This window comes from Sphaeramia orbicularis, chromosome 22, assembly GCF_902148855.1.
Source record: "Sphaeramia orbicularis chromosome 22, fSphaOr1.1, whole genome shotgun sequence".
Taxonomy (NCBI): Eukaryota; Metazoa; Chordata; class Actinopteri; order Kurtiformes; family Apogonidae; genus Sphaeramia; species Sphaeramia orbicularis.
The window spans coordinates 51,710,269-51,722,461 of record NC_043978.1 but is presented as its reverse complement, the minus strand read 5'-3'; the positions used below and the strand labels follow the sequence as shown (position 1 = coordinate 51,722,461).

Below are 12,193 nucleotides of genomic sequence, written 5' to 3'. Positions count from 1 at the left end.
TTCCATATCAGCCAACACAGTGGACACTTCTGCACCATCCCATAATAATACACTGACATTCAGACCATTACTGTAACTGCTGTTCTAGATAAACCTGATCTGCACTAACATGTTTGAGCGTAAATCAGTTGCTAATTGTTATTAGACTGTAATTAATAGCTTTTTTTTTTTTTTTTTTTGCATATTATCTCCATGAAGTGAGTAACAACTAGTATTAGAGTATGTTAAAATGTGAGAAAACATCAGATTAGCAGCATTAAAAATGTTTATTTTCTAGTTTTCACACAGTTTACCACTTTCTGATAATGGATTGCAAATACATGTTTCTTTGCCTCAAAAATTAAACACATGGTTTTTGTAACTCCATGACAAATAGGTTCATTAAAAAAAATTTCAATCGCATTGTTATTTTCATGCCTTAAGAGGAATAAAAGCAATCAGGAAAAAAATGTTGACTAAGGTTCTCATAACTCATGCATGAAAGGGTTAAGTATAGTTCCTATGATTTGACATATTGAAATATTTTGTTTACTGTTTCAGCCCTAATCCACTGTACAATTGGATTTAAAAGCCTGTAAATTAGACATCATCCTAATAATTTAAAGATGCATGATATTTAGTTACATCCAGCAGTAAAGATATGGATTGCAATCAAATGAATCCTTCCAACTCCACCAATTACCCTTACCAACATGCAAAAAAACTCCACTCTGGGCTTTTAGTTCTAGGGAAATTAACTCACATATATGTCACTTTTCTTTGCCTGTATCAGGTGTACTTGACACAGTTTTGTGGTGTTTCAGAGACCATCTGGTACCATCAAACAGTTTTTATATTATCACCTTCACCAATGGAGCTAAAGTGATACTAAAATGACATTAAATCATGCTGATGACAGTTCAGTCCATCCACAATTGTTACTGCGTCAACATGTATGTGTGTCATAATGTTTCAACATGGGACCTGAAGCCACAGTGAATGGTACACTTCCACAAGGTCAGGTCCAATTTTTGAGTACCTTCTTTCTTGATGATTCAACCACAGATTTGAGTCTAAATAATTATATATTCTCCTCGGCTAAAATTTCCTTAGGGGGTCAAATGAGTGTCCATTTTTGTCAACAAAAAAAAAACAAAGAAAAAAAAAACAGTTGTCATAAATGCATGGAAGTGTGTTGAAATAATGCTAATCCATTTGTGCACAGACTACTGATATTCTTTGACAGTGGAAGCTCTGTTTTCGTAAATATTGGATTTGGAATAGCACGTGTATGTGAAAATTTTTGCTGGTGGACGGACATGACATTACCCATGATGCTCTGGTCAGTACCAGTACTTTATTAGGAATAAACTGATAGACTTCCTATTGATAATTCTCCTCTTCTTCATAAATGTTGGTATTGTGGATCTAAAACAATCCCAGCTGACACAAAAACACAAAATGTGTCAGTGGACGGATGTGACATGGTTGTTGTGGATCCCATCATACTGATGCTCTGCAGCCATGTCAGCGTTTACACTAATGATCCCTGTGCAAAAACTAGGAGCACTATTATTTATTGGATAGTTTATCATCAGACTAAAGAGGAAAGAACAATATAGAATTGTTATTTCTTTATAAAAATGCTTATTATTAGAAAACTGTTGATGTAAACAGTGCCATGTGCCATTCTTCATGTATGTATTGGTGGAACATAAGCAGGATGGATCAGCACCATACTCCAGATTGAACCTGTACAAATAAAACATGTGATATGTAGGAGAGAATCTGGGAAGAAAAACTGGGGAATCTAAAAGAATAGAAGATTTGTTTTTCAGGTCAGTTCAGTTCAAATAGAACTTGTCCATTTGTGACATGAAAATATAGCATTAATTGTGCTGAAATGGGACATTTTTGAGCTGAAAACATAGTTCATATGAGCATCAACATGTTGAACAGAACTGAAATCCTGTCCATTTGCAGAACTGTCATTTACCAACACAAAGTTCCTTTGGGGATTCACTGAGATTAATTTCTTATGCACAAAGACAGAAATAAGACCTCTAAGCACATTTTAGCCGCCCTAAAAAACATTAATATCACTTTTTTTCTTAGAAAATTCTCATTTACAGTGAAGGTTTCCTCCTCCTCCATTGGAGCACTGCTTATAGCTGCAGTCACGCTGAAAACAGCATCACAATAATTTGTGTTGTTGCTATGATGACCATCCTCAGTTACAGGGAACTATAATTGCTGTGGAAATAAAATGTGCCGTGCCAAGCCGAGTTAAGGCAAGTTGAGGTGATAGTGGCAGTAGAAAAGCAGCTCCATAAATCAGAAAAAAACAGAAGAAGGTCATTGTGAGCTGCTGTAGAAATGTTCTAGAACAACATGGTGGACTCCATGAACCAGTGACATGCTCCTTCTACAGACACACACAGCTCATTCCAAGGTCATGAAAACACAACAACTCTCATTTTTGTGTGATTATAGACTTATAAAAACATAACTATGAATATTATATTCCATTTCTGAAATTCAATCATTCTAAATCCAGCTGAATTTTACACACTGGACCTTTAATGAAGACTAGGTGCTGAAAATCTCTAACTCCAGTTCAACTTTGGGTTCTTTACTTTAGGTTTCATAGATGCAGACATAAGTAGAAGAAAAAGAATGAAAAGAAGTTGAAGCCTAACAGAGACAGCCTGTCCACAGTGGGATGAGAAGTGCTGGAACCACTGAGATTGAAGAACATGAGCAGTGAAATGTCCTGTGTCCAAACTTCAAGGTCAATCCATACTCAAGTGCTTTCCTTCAACAATATTCTCTGATGGCTGTAAAACCAGATTTTTCCTCATCACATCAGAGCTGCCGTACTGAGCAGAGTGGGATGAGTAAGTAATGACATTCATTAATGGGAAGATGAGGCTTCAGCTTAGAGGAAAGAAGCAGGAGCTTCTCCCTGAAACCTACACACAAGCATGGGTGGACATTTTCAGATCTGAACCTCGGTTATTCTAACGGGTCACAGAGTCAACACCAGTGTGAGTCTGGTCCATCTGACAGAAAAGGACGAAAGATGGGATTCTGTTAATGTAAAGAACGAGCTTAAACACAACTGCACAACTGCACACACACCTATGAGGGGCTCCCACTGGGGCTGATCTCACACCTCACAGTCACAGCTGCTTCTCCTCCTCATCCTCATCCTTGTGCATAGAGCTGTAAGAAAATATCAGTTCTGCAATATATCGCGATATTTCATTTCACAATACTGTATCGATATTAAAAAGTACTGTATCGATATTTTTAGGTATTTATTCAAATGAAGATATGGAGGGGGTTCATTTTTGTTTTTTTTTTTGTTTATATTTTATTTATTATTATTTAACACTCTTATTCAATAATGTTCATTCCTTTGTTGGGATTGAACTCAAATACTGTTCTGATGTTAGTTGTGAACTAATAGAATATGAACATTTGAACAGGATCTGAAACTGTAATGTCTGTAAAACAGAATTTCAGTTTGAACACAGGAACATTTGGTGATAGAACATTAGATCCTGTTCTGATCAAATAAAAATGTGTTTAGTATTTGTGCAGATTTCTGGTGTAATTCAATTCTTCCAGGAAATAATCATTAAAAAAAAAAAGAAACACACAAAAAATTGCCTTTTTAACAGTATCATGATATACCATATCATGGTCCTAGTATTGGGATTTGTATCGTATCACCACATTCTTGCCGATACACAGCCCTACTTGTGAATCAGAGAAAAATGAAAGCTCAGGGTGGGACTTCAGACCAAACAATTCAACCAATCTACGACCACCAGCTCCCCGTTTTATCCTGACCCTGGCATCTCCGTGGCGACCAGAGTGCAATGTCATTTTCATCTGCTGACTGCAGCTTCTGTCGCCTCCTCTGCCCTTTTCCCCTTTCCTTTGGAAAACTGGGAGTTTAGAGAAGGATGAAGCTACATGAGGTGTGAAAGAGGATTCCTTCAGCTGCTCCTCTTTAAAGTAATAAATGTTGTTAACCACATGAGCTGTGACCCCATGGGCCATCCGTCTATCTCTGCATGCCAGTGCACTGACACGTGGGCGCAAAAGTTGACTGGAAATCAAACATCTGCTTCGTTTCCTGTTTAATCCAAGTGTGGCCTGGTTTGGTGGCAGGGTGCTGTTGGGAAAAACTGGTGTCTTGACAAATGTGTGTATGCAGGATGAGCCTGAGTGGAGAGGAGCCAACAGTGGGGGAGGCCCTCCACACCACACCAAGGTTCTAAGAGCTTTGGATTTTTCATTCTAGTTTAGTTTTATTTAATTTGGACTTTTTTTCTCTAATTCAGTTCGTTTTAATTCGTTTTTAGAGCAGATTTGATAGTTTTTATTAGTTTTCGTTATTTTCTAAATGCTTAGTTTTAGTTTAGTTTTAGTTTTGTCGTCTCTTTTCTCTTCTTCTCTGTCGTATTCAAATAAATCCCAGACAGGACTCTGCTGCTTTAGTCTCCATGTTTCCAAGTAGAGTGGGGACCAGAAGACGACTGGAAACCACAAGTGAACACAAGTGACGGACCAAAAAGTGTCGTATGGTGACAGCACAGAAAACTGAGAGAGACAAAGAAATCGATTTCGTATCAATCCGACACTGACAAAGACGAAAACGAAGGGAATTTTATCCATAATTTTTATCTGTTTTAGTTAGTTTTGTAAACACACAATACAGTTTCAGTTAGTTATGTTTTTTTCTTATAACTATAGTTTTTATTTATTTCAGTTAATGAAAATGTTTTTACAATTCTAGTTTTGGTCATTTCGTTAGTTTTTGTTAATGATAATTACCTTGCACCACACCACACTCTGGCTCCCTTCAAGTCTCATGTGGCAGAATAAGGGACCATTTGACCCACTGAGCATTTGGACAAAAAATTTTTGCGTATAGTGCGAAATTAACGCTTTAGCGGCTAAAATATATAAATAAATAAATAAATAAATAAATAAATATATAATGTATAGCCTATCCGTTATACTTTATATAGAGGGCAATTTTAGGTAAAATCAGGTAATACTTAATGTATTCAAGGTATTTGTTAAAAACTACAGCATGAACAACTCAGACTTTCCGTTATGATTATTTAATTGGTACAATCTACTTTCACATATTTCTCTAAATACATCAGAAAAACATGCAGCAAACAAACAGCAATGCCAATGTATGCAAGTTAATAAATGTTGAAAACAAAATAAAACTAATAGCCTAACCAACTAATCAAACAAAATGTATTCCACTACATGCACATGTGTATAATCACTGACAACATCTGTAGACTCAGGTTCACTAACTTGTATTATAAGTGGATCAAAATGTGTTATGTACGCTTTCATTGACGGATTTTTCATATTTCTTCGTTGCCCGAATTTTCCCAAAGATTTGCCCAAATCTGGGTGGGTGGGGGGGCAACTGGGGGGGCAAAGGTTGTGACTGGGGGGGGCATTTGCCCCCCCATGCCCCCCCTTGGTGCAGGCACTGTTGACAGCCCTGCATTAGTGTAATTTTTGCATTTCATAAATTCATCCCCAGGGCCGGACTGGACCCTTTGGTGGGCCGGATTTGGCCCCCAGGCCGCATGTTTGACACCTGTGATGTAAAAGGATGGAAAACAAATACAGTGAGTTGTTTTCATTGGGCTGTAACAGACAGCAGTCATAGTTGGTGTGTATAAAATAATCCTCCACTCTTGTCCTGCAGTGTTCTGTCTGTCTGTCTGTCTGTCTGTCTGTTGCATAGCAGAGTTGGTTGCCACAGCAGATTTACTCAGACGCGTCCACGCACATTAAGCGTCCACGGCCTGTCTGGCGTGGAGTGGAATGGGGTTGTAAGCTGTGACAACATGCAGGGAGAACACAGTGAATCCATGCAGCTGCAAAACAGGACATTCAAACCAAACCAGGCTGTTTATGATGAAAGAAAAAAAAAAAAAAACGGGTTTGGTGGGGGGGGGCATGCCACGGCCTGTGCGTGGACTGTGGATCCTTCTTACCTCGGGTCTTTCGCTGCCAATCCTTGAGCCGCCGGGTGTGGTTAGAAAAAATCCAGTCCGTTTGGAGGCGGCGGCGGCGGGGACAACATGGAGCTGAAGCCCATAGCAGCGGCGCGTCCACGGGACAAGGGACGGGGATTACCGACGGACGCGGCGTGGGGGAATGAGTGTGCGAGTGCGTGATCGGCCCCTTTCTCCTTCTGCTGCCTGCCTGCCTGTCACCTCAGCATCTCTTATCGGTCGCTGCGGATCCGTGACGTGACGACTCTGTGTGATGATCGTCAGCCTTTAACTCTGCGTGCGCGCCCCCGACGCGATCACCCCTCGCAACAGCTCGGGAGCGCGCGGCGGGGTCTTTAACCCTTTCACACATGAATTACGAGAACTTTAATCAAGATTTTTTTTTTTCTGGAGTGTATTCCTACTTTATTCCTCTTTAGGCATGAAAAAAATCAATGCGATTGATTTCATGCATGAATTATGAGAACCTTAATCAAGATGTTTTTCCCGAAGTGATTTTTGTTCCTCTTTGGGCATGAAAAACAAAAAAAACAATGAGATTGAATTTTTTTATGAACCTATTTTTCATGGAGTTACAAAAATGTCCACTCATCTGGACACCATGCGTTTAATTTTAGCAACAACGAAAACTATATGTATTTACTGATATACGGTTTGAAAACTATGAAATAAAAACATGTTTAATGCAGCTAATCTGATGTTTTCTCACATTTTATCATACTCTAATACTAGTTACTCATTTCATGGAGATAATATGCAAAAAAAAAAAAAAAAAAAAAAAAAAAAAAGGTTAAAACAAGGTTACACTCAAACATGTTACTGCAGATTAGGTTTATCTAGAACAGCAAAGTTCCAGTAATGGTATGAAATGCAGCGTATAGGATGATGCATAAGTGTCCATTGTATATGGAACTAAAACCACAAAATCCATGAATATACAAGAGAAGACCTTTGAACAGCTATCCACTGTAGTGACCACTATGCATGAAAGGGTTAATCTATTTTTCATGGATTTACAAAAATGTTCACTCAGCTGGACACCATGCGTTTAATTTTAGAAGCAAAGAAATGTATTTACAGATATACTGTGTGAAAACTATGAAATAAAAATATTTTCAATGCTGCTAATCTGATGTTTTCTCACATTTTAACATACCTGCATGCCGATAATATGTCAAAAAAAAAAATAAAATAAAATAAAATAAAAATAAAAAACAAGCAACTTTTGTTTAAAAAACAAACAAACAAACAAACAATCAAAACTGTTTATTTCAGTCTAGTAACAATTATCAGTTTTTTTTACACTCAAACATGTTACTGCAGATCAGGTTTATCTAGAACAGCGAAGTTACAATATTGGAATGAATTGCAGCGTATGGGATGATGCACAAAACAACAAATCCATAAATATACAAGAAAACACCTTTGGTCAGCTGTCCACTGTAGTGACCACTATGCATGAAAGGGTTAAAGCTCGTTCGCGGATTAGTTTGCTGTGGGTTTAGACTGGAAAGTGTCAGGTCGACCTGCTACGCTTTGGAGGATCGCTGTAACATTTGGGTGAAAATGTTAAAAATAAATAAATAAATACTGTCATGTCAAACGAGGCAAAAGAACCGAAGCCACTGAGAAAGGACACAGGGGAAATACACTTCTGATAGTGACCGCTAGGGGGCAACGATATGCCACAGATCAGGGCTGTCAAACTCATGTTCTTTCAGGGGCAAATTCAGCCCAATTTCAAGGTTCAAGGTTCAAGGTTTAAGGTTCACTTTATTGTCATTACATGTAGTGTATACATGAAACGAAATCAGTACTCAGGTCCAGCAATGTATATGGTAAAATTTATAAAATGAATCCTATATTAACCCTTTCATGCATGAATTAAGAAAACCTTAGTCAATTTTTTTTTCTTGAGTGTTTTTATTCCTCCTTAGGCATGAAAAAAACAATGTGATTGAGGTTTTTTTCTTCTTTTCATGGAGTTACATAATGTCCATGCATTTAATTTTTGAAGTAAAGAAACGTGTTTACAACCCAATATCAGAAAGTGAGAAGAAAACAATGAAATAAAAACATTTTTAATGCTGCTAATCTGATGTTTTCTCACATTTTAACATATTCTAATGCTAGTTTTATTTATTTATTTATTTTAATTTAACCTTTATTTAACCAGGAAAAGGATCCCATTGAGATTAAGAACCTCTTTTTCAAGGGAGTCCTGGCCAAGAGACAGCATGAAACACGACACATAGTTACAACATACAAGTACCCCATACAGTTACAACAAACAATAATTTACAGGACAATTCAACCTATGAAAAACATGTGCAAGTCATTGAGTTCTTCTCCAGCACTTTGAGTTTGGATTTAAAAGCATTCAGGGAGATCAATTCAGAGAGTTTCCAGCCTTTTAGCAACATATTCCATGTGGACGGAGCAGAGTACACAAATGACCTTTCTCCCAGCTCTGTACGGGCAAATGGCACAAAGAGGAACAAATGCTTGTTCGATTGCAGACAGTAAGAATCAACACTTCTTCTCGAAATCAAACCACAGATATAGGAAGGCAGTAGCCCAAGTATGGCCTTATAAATGAAGGTATTACTCACTTCATGGAGATAACATGCAAAAAAAACTTTTTGTCTAACAAATAACAATTGATTTACACTAAAACTTGTCACTGCAGATCAGGTTTATCAAGAACAGCAAAGTTACAGTAATGGTCTGAATTGCAATGTTTGCAATGGTACATAAGTGTCCACTGTGTTGGCTGATATGGAACTAAAACAACAAAATCCATGAATATATAAGAGAACAGCTGGAGAAGAACTGTCCACTGGAGTGACCACTATGTATGAAAGGGTTAAAGATAATAATGATCAAATCTAATAATAACAGTAAAAATCTAAAAAAAATAATAATGAATAAATATACATAAATAAATACTACAGTGCAGGATATAAAAAATTAGCAGCATGTTAAACCAGAATAAAAACAGCAGTGTATTTCAGCAGCAGCAGGATCAGATTCAGATTCAGATTCAGATTCAAGTTTATTTGTCATTTCAGCATATAAAAATACACCGAAATGAAATATTGTACTCAGGTCCCCGACTGTCAGCAGCATTAAGTTAAAAATAGTATGAGTTACTGATAAAATAATAAAAATAATAAAATACTGATATTAAAAAAAATAGCAAAAACAATAACAATAACACCCCCCTTAAAATTACTTATGAATAACTAAAAAAAAAAAGTTTTATTTAAAAAGTGCACAGCAGTAAAGTGCCAATTTAAAAGTGCATTCTGGGCTCAAAGTTCAGCAGGAGTTCATCATTCTAACTGCCTCTGGATAAAAACTGTTTCGGAGTCTGTTGGTCCGGGTGTGGATATGCCGTAGTCTCCTCCCTGATGGGAGAAGGGTAAAAAATCCATGTGCAGGGTGGGTGGTATCATCCATGATGCTTTGGGCTTTTCTCCTGCACCTGCTGGTGTACAGGTCTTGGATGCAGGGCAGACAGCAGTCACAGATGTGCTCCGCAGCTCTCACCACTCACTGCAGTAGTGCAACAGTAGTGCATCAGTTTTTCATGGAGGTCACCAGTCTGACAGCCTCTGGGAAGAAGCTGCATTTGAGCCTGGTGGTTCTGGCTTTAATGCTCCGCAGCCTCTTCCCTGAGGGGAGGGGGTCAAACGGTCCATGAGCCAGGTGGGTGGGGTCCCACTGCTCCTGCACCTACTGATGTATAGCTCCTCCATGGAAGAAAGACTGCTGCGGGTGATCTTCTGTGCGCTTTTCACCACCCTTTGCAGCGCCTTCCTGTCTTCCTTGATCTGCAGTGGGCCAGGCCAGTCAAATAATAACAGAATAACCTATAAATAATGGCAACTGCAAATTTTGTAGAGCAAAAAATAACATTAAATGATGAAACTGTTTAGATCCAAAACAAAAAAGATGTGAATAACTGGTAAAAAAAAAAAAAAAAACAACTTCTGAAGAAAAACAAGTAAAATTTGATCAATAATGTGCCTCAACTTATGATTTCTACATGTGTATTACAGATCAGCTCTACCAAGGCACAAAACAGGCAGAATATTGTTAAAATTGCACTTATTTTTCTTTAGACACTCCAGGTTGTTCATAATTGTTCAGGTTATTGACATTTTATTATTAAAGGATATCAGAATTTAATGTTCTTTGCAATAAATCAAAGAGAAAAAATTGGTGTTGCCATTATTTAGAGGCATAATGTCATATTATTTTTCTCACATTAAACCAAGAAGAACATTTGGAGTCATTATTTCTAGGTTTTTATGCTGTTATTTTTGAGTTTGATGCTCTTGACTGTTAATGTCTTCAGGGTAATTTTTGCATTTTGCACTTTGTTAATTCATCTCGTGGGTCAGATTGGACCCTTTGGCGGGATGGTTTTGGACCCCAGGACGCATGTTTGACACCTGTGCCACAGATGCATTTTATGTGGATATTTAACTGGACACAACCCGATTTGCCCTAAGTCACAGGTGTCAAACATGCGGCCCGGGGGCCAAAACCAAAGGGTCCAATCCGGCCCCTGGGATGAATTTACGAAATGCAAAAATTACACTGAAGATATTAACAATCAAGGATGTGAAAATAATTTTAGGTCAATTCAATCTAAAAAACACTCAACAATAAATGTATTAGAATGGGTCTCTGCTGAATAGTCTGACCTCCCATGACGACCCTGTCCTGTCTCTTTTTAATGTCTGTTTTTAAGCTACATTCATGTCCTTTTTAAATTGCCCCTTGGGGATAAATAAAGTGTATTGAATTGAATTGAACTGAATTGAATTGAATTGAACAATGACACAAGGACTTGTCATTCTGATGTCATGTTCATTGACACAGATATTTACTTTTGAGGGATGAACTAAGGATTTTGAGCATGAGACTGGCTTTTGCAGGTAATCCATGGTGTTTTGCTATTTGTACAAATTGCTTTGAGAAATGCACTTACTGTTTTGCAAATGTTGAAGATGATGCGAGAAATGTACCAAAGCGACTGAAAAAAACTGCAAGATTTGACCTGAAATTAGTTTATAATATACAAATTTAGTGCGATTTTTTTTTTCTATTTGTCAACTATTACATATCACGGCACTTAACTAAATTATATTTGGAACACTACACTTTTACACTCTTCAGATTCAGCTCTGTTTTATTTTACTGCTGATATAGCTGGATTAAATATATTTATTTATTTATTTATTTATTTATTTATTCTTTGCCGTTTTAATTAAAAATTACTTGTAAAATATTGTTGGAAAATATATTTTGTAATCAAGTTCAGGTTACTTTATCCCCTCTTAGACTATTGTTGCTAATTTGCCTCAGTATTCCTCTGTTTTTGCAATGAGCTGCTGCTCTTTGTGAATGTATATATTGTTAGCCTCATGGCATAATTGCCTAAGTCATATTTTTGGTCAAATTGTGAAATCTGCATAAAATGAAGCAGCAGTGTTAGTAAAGTTATGTAGGTATCACAATTTGTCCAAAAATATGACTTTGGCAATTATGCTATGAAGCTAATGATATGTTACTTGGTAATCTATGATCCCTGACAGTCATGGATCTGTTTCAATGGCCATTTTCGGCAACAGTGCTATTAATTTCATGACTTCACAACTCTCCTAAAAGCTCAATTTACTGTCAGTGACAGGCCCAAGATATTTGTTCGACTGCACATACGTGATGCTCTGACTTTCTAGTTAAGTGTCTTTGTGCCTGTGACTTTTCTAAACTCAATCGGCATATCTTAAGTTTTTGTTATGTTTAGTTGCAGGAAAGATTCCTCACACCATTGAACAAAATCATCATTTACTGGACTGTGGCTGCTCTCGTCATCCTGGAGGAGACTGAGAATGACTCTGGCATCAGCACACGATTGTCATGTCTGTTCTGACACGTTTGTGGAGGATGACAACACACCCCTGGGGATGGTGTAACACTGACCCCTACTCTGTGTCCTGTTGGATACAGTTGAACACTCCTAAAGCCAAATCTATCTATCTATCTATCTATCTATCTATCTATCTATCTATCTATCTATCTATCTATCTATCTATCTATCCATCTATCCATCCATCCATCCATCCATCCAT

At 37.4% G+C, this 12,193-nt stretch overlaps 1 protein-coding gene across 2 annotated transcripts in view; it reads right to left on the bottom strand.

Annotated features, from left to right (window-relative positions):
- ttbk2a (tau tubulin kinase 2a) overlaps positions 1-6,328 on the bottom strand; it is a 45,055-nt gene extending 38,727 nt beyond the window's left edge. For both annotated transcript variants that reach the window (XM_030126117.1, XM_030126118.1), the window contains exon 1: positions 6,027-6,328. The gene's annotated coding sequence lies outside the window, so the exon portion shown is untranslated. The remainder of the gene's footprint in view (positions 1-6,026) is intronic.
- Between the last annotated feature and the right edge of the window lie 5,865 nt (positions 6,329-12,193).